The sequence below is a fragment of the Scyliorhinus canicula genome, chromosome 15 (genome assembly GCF_902713615.1).
Source record: "Scyliorhinus canicula chromosome 15, sScyCan1.1, whole genome shotgun sequence".
NCBI lineage: Eukaryota > Metazoa > Chordata > Chondrichthyes > Carcharhiniformes > Scyliorhinidae > Scyliorhinus > Scyliorhinus canicula.
Genome location: NC_052160.1, coordinates 4,328,435 through 4,338,664, shown reverse-complemented (window position 1 = coordinate 4,338,664; position 10,230 = coordinate 4,328,435).

The window sequence follows — 10,230 nt, the reverse complement described above, 5'->3', positions numbered from 1 at the left end:
ACAGTGAGGGGGGCACGGTGCCACAGTGAGGGGGCACGGTGCCACAGTCAGGGGGGCACGGTACCACAGTCAGGGGGGCACGGTGCCACAGTGAGGGGGGCACGGTGCCACAGTGAGGGGGCAGCATGGTACCACAGTGAGGGGGCACAGTGCCACAGTGAGGGGGCACGGGGCCACAGTCAGGGGGGCACGGTACCACAGTCAGGGGGGCACGGTGCCACAGTGAGGGGGCACGGTGCCACAGTCAGGGGGGCACGGTACCACAGTCAGGGGGGCACGGTACCACAGTGAGGGGGCATGGTGCCACAGTGAGGGGGTGACATGGTGCCATGGTGAGGGGTTGCATGGTACCACAGTGAGGGGCAGCATGGCAGCACAGTGAGGGGTGGCATGGTGCCGCAGTGAGTGGCACACTGCCATGGTGAGGGGGCGGCATGGTGCCATGGTGAGGGGTGGCACAGTGAGGGGCAGCATGGCAGCACAGTGAGGGGGCATGGTACCACAGTGAGGGGGCACGGTGCCACAGTGAGGGGGGCATGGTGCCACAGTGAGGGGGGCATGGTGCCACAGTGAGGGGGCACGGTACCACAGTGAGGGGGGCACGGTGCCACTGTGAGGGGGCATGGTACCACAGTGAGGGGGGCACGGTGCCACAGTGAGGGGGGCACGGTGCCACTGTGAGGGGTTGCATGGTGCCACAGTGAGGGGGCACGGTGCTACAGTGAGGGGCAGCATGGCAGCACAGTGAGGGGTGGCATGGTGTCACAGTGATTGGCACACTGCCATGGTGAGGGGGCGGCATGGTGCCATGGTGAGGGGTGGCATGGCAGCACAGTGAGGGGTGGCATGGTGCCACAGTGAGGGGTGGCATGGTGCCACTGTGAGGGACAACACGGTGGCACAGTACCACACAGAGGGGGTGGCGCAGTGCCACAGTTAGGGGTGGCACGGTGCCATGGTGAGGGGGTGGCACAGCGCCATGGTGAGGGGCAACACCGTGCCACAGTGAGGGGAGGCACGGTGCCACAGTGTGGGGCATCACAGTGCCACAATGACGGTGGCATGGTGAGGGGCAGCATGGTGCCACAGTGAGGGGTGGCACAGTGCCATGGTGAGGGGTGGCATGATGCCACAGTGGTCAGCGGCGGTTCCTCACAGTGCCAGTGACCCGGTTTCAATTCCAGCCTCGGGTGACTGTGTGGAGTCTGCACTTTCTTCCCGTGTCTGCGTGGGTTTCCTCCGGTTGCTCCGATTTCCTCCCACAGTCCAAAGATGCGCAGGTTAGATGGATTGGCCACGCTAAATTGCCCCCTTTGTGTCCAAAGATTTGTCGGTTATGGGATGGCCGGGGCCTAGGTAGGGTGCTCTTCCAGAGGGTTGCTGCAGACTCGATGGGCTGAATGGCCTCCTTCTGCACTTTGCAATTCTAAAGTTCTATTCTATGGTCCAGGACACTGCTGTGCACAACCCTAGGGGAAAATCATCAGGACGTTAAAGAGATTTGTTTTTTGGGGTTATTTTATTTGTAAATTTCTCTTTACCAGATGTAAAAATATTGAAAATGGGGGAAAAGGGGGCTGTTTGGCTGACAGTTCAGGACACCTTGAAAACTAACAATAGGTTTGGGATGACCAAAGGGATAAAACCTGTTTGTTATATCCTGGGCCCGACTGACATCTATGGAGTCGGGGATCTGTTTTTCCCAGACGTGTTTGGAGGATACACACTCCAGTATAAAGCCACTCATCCGCAGGACTAGCTTTGACTAAAGGCTCTGTAAGAAATCTTCAATAACCCTTCTGTTTATCCTGCAACCAGATGTGGACTCGTTCCTTTGTGGGTGGTTACAATACTGTTGTAGTACTAGCACACGCCTCTGAGTGTCACCAATAAGATGCCAAATAACAAGTTCTCAAATTAAAGCTGAATACTTGGAGGAAGGCTACGCCAAGTTCTACGTCAAGGGCTCTGTTTACCCATCAACCCTTTGCTCACTGAGCTACATTGGCCCTGAAAGAGCAACAACTTGATTTTAAAATGCTCACTTGCTTTCAAATCCCTCCAGGGCCTCGCTCCTCTCCATCTCTGTGAACTCCTCCGATTGCACACGACCCTCTGAGATATCTGTGCGATGCTAACTCTAACCTCTTCGCACTCCAGTGTTTACCATTGGCCATGCCTTCAGCAGTCTCGGCCTACAGCTCTGGACACCCATTGACATGCGCTTCCTAACAAACAACTAAAAACTAGTGCCAGCAGAGACTTCTGAAACAAGTCTGGCTGTCTTCTCCTCCAAGAAATGGTACGTGACCCGGGGAGATCTGAACGGGAAGCAAGTATTTACAAGGCAAGGAGAAACAAATAAGTTAACTTTTGGGTTAACCTTTGCTAAGGTGCAAGTTCTAACAGAATCTATGTTTTACTTTTGAAACTCCCTGAAAATTGATTGGCAATTTCTATCACATAACACAAAATTTGATGCACTCAGGGCACCTGTTATTCCTGGTGTTGTAGCTGCAGGCGACATTGATTAAGCTTTTTCTTAGCGCTGGAAATACCCTGTGACATTTTATGTGGCTTCAGAAGTGGCCATGCACAGTAACAACTTAAATTGAAGAAACAGTTGCAGCCAGAAGTGAAGGTGAATATAATTCACAACAGAAGATGCTTCTTAATGCATGTGGACTATCTAATTGATTTGACTTCAGTTCCATGTATTTAGCTATGTTATTCAAAGATGCATGAAGTATTTCAATGATACATATTTAAGAAAAATATTGTTCATGGGACGTGGGCGACACCTGCATTTATTGCCCATTCCTAATTTCTATCAGGGGGCAGTTAAGAGTCAACATGTAGGCCAGACCAGGTAAGGACGGCAGATTTCCTTCCCTGAAGGACATTAGTGAACCAGGTGAGTTTTTACGACAATGGTTTCATGAGCATCATTAAACTTTTAAGAGCAGCAAGGTGGCGCAGTGGGTTAGCCCTGCTGCCTCACGGCGCCGAGGTCACAGGTTCGATCCCGGCTCTGGGTCACTGTCCGTGTGGCGTTTGCACATTCTCCCCGTGTTTGCGTGGGTTTCGCCCCCACAACCCAAAGATGTGCAGGGTAGGTGGATTGAACACGCTAAATTTCCCCTTAATTGGAAAAAAATGAAGTGGTACACTGCGGTTCTTATAGACATATAATCAATTTTGGTGTTTACTCCCCTCCCCTTTCCCTTCTCCCCACCCCCCCCCCCCTCCCTGGCCCCTCTTTGGTATCCCCCTCTTTCTTTTAGGATGTTCTGTCCCCTAAGCTTCTAGTCTCCCTTTCCCCTGTCCCCCTTCCCTTTAGGTTTTCTGTTGCCGGCCTTGTACCAGCCTTCCCGAACAGGCGCCGGAATGTGGTGACTAGGGGCTTTTCACAGTAACTTCATTGAAGCCTACTCGTGACAACAAGCAATTTTCATTTTCATTTGTAGGTTTGAGGGGGGTTGGACTCCCCCCCCCCCCCCACGCAACCCCTCCCCCCCCAACCGTGCTTCTCCCTGTCATTTCTCTGAGTTCCCTCCTCTCTTCCTCCTCCCTCCCCCCCAACCGTGCTTCCCCCTGTCATTTCTCCGAGTTCCCTCCTCTCTTCCTCCTCCCTCCCCCCCCCCCAACCGTGCTTCTCCCTGTCATTTCTCTGAGTTCCCTCCTCTCTTCCTCCCCCCCCCCCCCCAACTCCTGTCCCTGTCTGTTTTCTCCCGTCTCACTTTTTCCCTACTCGCTGTTGGCTTCGAACAGGCCTTGGAACATGCCAGTGAACTGCCCCTATGAACATAAAACATTACAGCGCAGTACAGGCCCTTCGGCCCACGATGTTGCACCGTCCTGTGAAACCCTTCTGAAGTCCCTCTACACTATTCCCTTATCGTCCATATGCCTATCCAATGACCATTTGAATACGTTTAGTGTTGGTGAGTCCACTACTGTTGCAGGCAGGGCATTCCACGCCCTTACTACTCTCTGAGTAAAGAACCTACCTCTGACATCTGTCCTATATCTATCTCCCCTCAATTTAAAGCTATGTCCCCTCGTGCTGGACATCACCATCCGAGGAAAAAGGCTCTCGATGTCCACCCTATCTAATCCTCTGATCATCGTGTATGCCTCAATTAAGTCCCCTCTTAACCTTCTTCTCTCTAACGAAAACAGCCTCAAGTCCTTCAGCCGTCCCTCATATGATCTTCCCTCCATACTAGGCAACATTCTTGTAAATCTCCTCTGTACCCTTTCCAATGCTTCCACATCCTTCCTATAATGTGGCGACCAGAACTGCACACAATACTCCAAATGCGGCCGCACCAGAGTTTTGTACAACTGCAACATGACCTCATGGCTCCGAAACTCAATTCCTCTACCAATAAAAGCTAACACACCTTCTTAACAACCCTCTCAACCTGGGTGGCAACTTTCAGGGATCTATGGACATGGACACCGAGATCCGTCTGCTGCTTCGAGGAAGCCTTCTTCCGACCCTCGGATGGTGTACTTGATCTTCTCCAAATGGAGAAATTCTGCCAGGGGAGTCCAATCACCGTGCCTCTTTAACGGGTGGTATTTAGGTCCAAGCCGTGAGTTTTGATAACTTTTGTAGAACAGAGTTGCAAGTTGACCCCATATCCGAGGTGCAAGTTTCCTTGAAACTGCAACAGTCAGGACACTCCTTTGCCTTTCAGAATTCTTTCCTCCTGTTTGGAAATGTTACTTAGCTGTGTTTTATTACTGCTAAGCCTATCTCAAGGATGCAAATGTACAATGTTATCTGGTCAGCAAGATATGTAAGAATAAATTTCTGTTGTAAAGTTTGTGTCATTGTATTCAATACTTTGTTTGTATTCATTATGAAGTATTTTATATTATGGTACATTATCGCAGTTTGATATTTCCCAATGTGGCAAATTCCTAGATGGTGTCAAGCTTTGCAAAGCGGTAGCATGCTCACCTTTGAGTCAGAGCTTATGGCTTCAAGCTCCGCTGCAGACACTTTTGTACATAATCTAGGTTGACAATGATGATTAGTGCTGAAGGAGTGCAGCACTGTCAGGCAAACTGGCTGAAATCTTCCATCCGATTATCCGATGCTGCTGAGAGTGAATGGAGTTTTGGTTGGGCTCCAATTTTCTGTTCTCTCTCGCAACCGGTCCCGCCATGGAGGTGACGGGAGAATCCCGCTGTTATAAGCTGCCCAGATCCTATTGGCTGGGGACAATTGGTTACCCCATGGCACTTGGGGATTATGAGCTTCCCCAATAAGAGGGGTGTGGGGCAGCTGTATCAGTGGAGCTGGCCAGCGTGGTACCGGTTAGACAGTGAACTACTGGCCCTGTGTACATATTCTTGTAAATAAAGTTACTTTCTTTTTGACTCTACGTGCTGGTTCTTCGTGGCCCTCACAAAACCTGTCCACTGTCTTTTAGATTGGACACTAAAGTCCAACCTTGTCTGTCATCACAGGTAGATGTAAAAGATACCATGACACTACAAGTACTTGAAGAGAAAGAATGTACAAGGGCTATGGGGAGAGGGCAGAGGACTGGGACTAACTAAATTGCTTCTGCAGTGTACCAACGTGGACTTGATGTACAGAATGGCTGCAGAAGTGAGTTGAGTTGAGATGAGGAATGAAGAAGGCAAGAAGTCACTTGTGGGAGTGGTGAACAGACCCTTGATAATGACTAGACAGTAGGACAGAGTATAAAAGGATAGATAATGGGGGCGTGTCAGAAAGGTATGGGTGATAATCATGGGGGATTTTAATCTACTTTTGGACTGGAAAAGTCAGATAGACAATGGTAACATAGATGAGGAGTTCATAGAATGTTTTTGGAAAATTTAATAGCCAACCAGAGAGCAGGCTACACTAGACCTGGTAATATGCAATGAAATATGATTAATTAATAACCTCATAGTGAAAGCACACCTAGGTAACAGCGATCATAATATGATTAAATTTTACATTCAGTTTGAGGGAGTGTATCCAAGACTAATATTTTAAATTAAATAAGGTAAATTATGAGGGCACGAGAGTTGAGCTAGTTAGAGTGAACAGGGAAATTAGGTTAAGGGATAGGCCAGAGGTTGAGTGGCAGACATTTAAAAGGATGTTTCAGAATAAACATGAATAGACACATTCCAATGAGAAAGAAAAATGCCAAGGGGAGAACCCACCATCTGTGGTTCATTAAAAAGAGTTAAAAACAATATCAAACTTAAAGGAAAAGCATATAATTGCATGGGTCAGAAAATTGGAAAGAATATAAAAAACAACAAAGGACAAAAAGATTAATAGGGAGGTAAAATTAAAATACGCGAGAAAACTAGCTTGTAATGTATTGTAGATAGAGTATTTATAGATTTTTTAAATGTATATTTTTATTTGCATTTTTCCATTTTTCCAAACAATGCAACTAACCCTCAAAGCTGGTACAGTACGGTATAAATGCTCCTGTGTACATGAATACAGAGAAAGACAGGAGAACACCAGCTCAGCTGGTTCACATTTATTATTAACCTCGGTGCCTCCGTTTATATAAAGAATAACAATGAACGGATAAACTAGAGAATGAGGGAGGATAAAACCATGAAAACATGGTAAAATGGGGCCCAGCTCCCCGTGTAGCGATTGCTCATACAGCCAACGAGAGTATAGGGTAAGATTTCTGTGTCCTGATTGGGTGTGCACCAAAACACACCTCCCCAACTCCAGTTATACCAGAGGCACTAATGACACATTAGAACGTATTTTTCTTGCATCTACGACCTTTGCAAGAGCCAGTCAATGATTCTTTCATCCCAAAATTAAGAAAACAAATACCGGAAAAAAATTAACAAAGACATTCGTTCTAAGAGGATATTTTACATATAACCACAAGATGAAATGAAATGAAATGAAAATCGCTTATTGTCACAAGTAGGCTTCAAATTAGGTTACTGTGAAAAGCCCCTAGTCGCCACATTCCGGCGCCTGTTCGGGGAGGCTGGTACGGGAATTGAACCGTGCTGCTGGCCTGCCTTGGTCTGCCTTCAAAGCCAGCGATTTAGCCCTGTGCTAAATCAAGATGCAATACATCCCTAGAATCTAGTGCAGTGCAGAATGATCATTATTCCACATATTTAGGAAGACCAGCACATTGGTTTAAATTGTAATCACTGTGGTTGGCGTCTCTCTTCACACAGACAATGACAGGATAAAAAGATACCATAAGGAGCCATGGATTTGAGGATACAGGAATACTAGGACAAAGTTACATGGCCCTATGGTGCACAACGTCCTCCACAAGCCAGAACTACACATTCAAAACCTAACTCAGCCTCCCAAGACCTCCAATTGATGGGAGGGTAGCCCAAGCGAAGGGGAACAACAGGATACCATCCTCAGTACAAGACATGGCTTGGCAGTGTACACTCTCGTATACAGGAGCCAGTAAACCCAAGCATACTTACACCATGCTGAGACTTGCTACACAACAGACCTCTCTCCTCTCCAGCTGAAAAGAGGCATGGTGGCATAATGGTTAGCACTGCTGCCTCACAACGCCAGGGACACGGGTTCAATTCCAACCTTGGATGACTGCGTCGAGTTTGTAGGTCCTCCCCATTCTGCGGGGATTTCTCCCACAGTCCAAAGATGTGCAGGATAGGTGGATTGGCCACACTAAATTGCCCCTTAGTGTCTAAAGGTTATGGGCGTACAAGGATAGGGTGGGGGAGTGGGCCTAGGTCGGGTGCTCTTTCAGAATGTTGGTGTAGACTCGATGGGCCGAATGGCCTCATTATGCACTTAAGGATCCTATGATTCTAAGACTTCAGAGGCACCACACAGGCCCCATCAACACTGGAAGACTTGAACCTTCCTCCACAGAGGAAACCTCACCGACATGGAGAAGAAGAATCATTGAGGCACCCACCGACAGGTGTCTCGGGAAGAGATACAACTCTCCCCACACTGAGACGCTAAGGGAAACCTCTGAAACTAAATATAACAAATCATAGCCTGTGTGAGCGCCTCACCTATCCAGATAAAAAAAGGAAAGGAACACCAGGATTATCCAATTAACATCAAACAAGGCCTTGCAATGTACACCTTCTCAAAAAGGAGACCATGGGCGGTATAGCCTCATAAAAGAAAATAGGACACTGTCTCTCCAGTGGAGCCCAAGCCTCAAGAAGGAGGACATTCTGGAAGCCCCTATATAAGACCACTTTGAGGACGGCACCTTATTCCTCCACCCAACCCGACCCCCAACCGAGGAAAGACTCTAACAGCGCTGAGCCACAGGACTCACACTCAGGCCCTGCAGCCAACAGGTTACTTACTACCTCCGCAGAGGCAACATAGCTCAAAAAGGCCATGCAGACAAGGAGCCCCCAAAAGAGGACATCTTGGGGAAAGGGACCTGCTCCACCACCCAACATACTCTCCACCCCACCCAAGTAAAGACAGTTGCTACTACACTAACCCACTTAATCAAATGAGCACTGCCACTAACCAAATATTTTTAAGGCAGGCCTAGGTAGATTCTTGTTTAAGAAGGTGGTGAAAATGTTATGGGGGGGGGGGGGGGGGAGTGGCAGGAATGTGGAGTTGAGGTTATAATCAGATGAGTCATGATCCTTTTGAATGACCAAGCAGGCTCGAGGGGCCGAGTGGCCTACTCCTGCTCCTAACTCGTATGTTTGTCAGAAAAGATTATTACTTAAGTTATACGTTTTCATTCTTCTTATTTAACATTTTAATAGTGGCGCCCCATTAAAATTTCATAACAGTGGGCAAAACCAACACGTCAACCCTTTACTGAAATGGGACAGGGTGGACTTTGCTCACTTCCTCGTGGAATCTTTTGAACTATCTGGTGGAGTTCTGTCTACCTTTGCGGAACTAACTGACACGTATTCTAAATCACACAGGAGCCGAAAGCAAATAATTGAGGTGCTATATATTGCAAGATATGTGACCTTGTGTATCACGAAGCAGATATTGCGTTCCCACTTTAGATTTCCGTCAGGGCGTTGAGAATGCAACATGTTCGTCACCGCATGGGCATTTATTGTGTCGTCCTTTCAGGCAGAGATACCTATCTGAGCACAGTGACAGAGAGAAAGAAGGATACAGAGAGAGAGTGATCGAGAGAGATAGATGGAGAGAAATATAGATAGAGCGAATGATAGAGAGCGAGAGAGAAAGATAGTGATGGAGAACAAGACAGATAGAGAGACAGAAAGTGTAGAGAGACAGAGTGCAGAGATAGAATGATAGAGATAGAGAGAATGATAGAATTAAATAAATAGTGCAGAGAGAACGATAGAGAGAAATAGAATGTAGAGAGATTGCTGGAGAGAGAAATAGAGCGAGTGTAGAGAGAAATAGATCGTGTAGAGAGAATGATAGACAGATAAATTGATTGAGTGTAGAGAATGATAGAGAGAGAAATAGATAGAGTGTAGAGAGAATGATAAAGAAATGGTGTAGAGAGTGATAGAAACAGATAGAGAGCAAGTAGAGAGAAATAGATAGAGAGAATGAGAGAGAGAAATAGATAGAGAGTAGAGAATATGATAGAGAGAGAAATAGATACAGATAGTGTAGAGAGAATGAGAGCGCGAGAAATAGATAGAGAGAATGACAAAGAGTGTAGAGAGAATGGTAGAGAGAGAAAGATGGAGAGAATGATAGAGAGTGGAGAGACTGATAGAGAGAAAATGATGGAGAGAGAATGATAGAGAGAGTGTAGACAGAATGATAGAGAGAAAAAGATAGAGAGAATGATAGAATGTAGAGAGAATGATAGAGCGAGAAAGATAGAGAGAAATAGAGAGATTGTGGACAGAAAATGATAGAGAGAAAGATAGAGGGAATGATAGAGAGAATGATAGAGAGAAAAAGATAGAGAGAATGATAGAATGTAGAGAGAATGATAGAGTGAGGAAGATAGAGAGAATGATAGAGAGAGAATTATAGAAATGAAATGAAATGAAAATCGCTTGTTGTCACGAGTAGGCTTCAATTAAGTTACTGTGAAAAGCCCCTAGTCGCCACATTCCGGCGCCTGTCCGGGGAGGCTGGTACGGGAATCTAACCGTGCTGCTGGCCTGCTTGGTCTGCTTTCAAAGCCAGCGATTTAGCACAGTGAGCTAAACCAGCCCCTAGAGTGTGTAGAGAGACTGATAGAGAGAGAATGATAGAGAGAGAATGATAGAGAG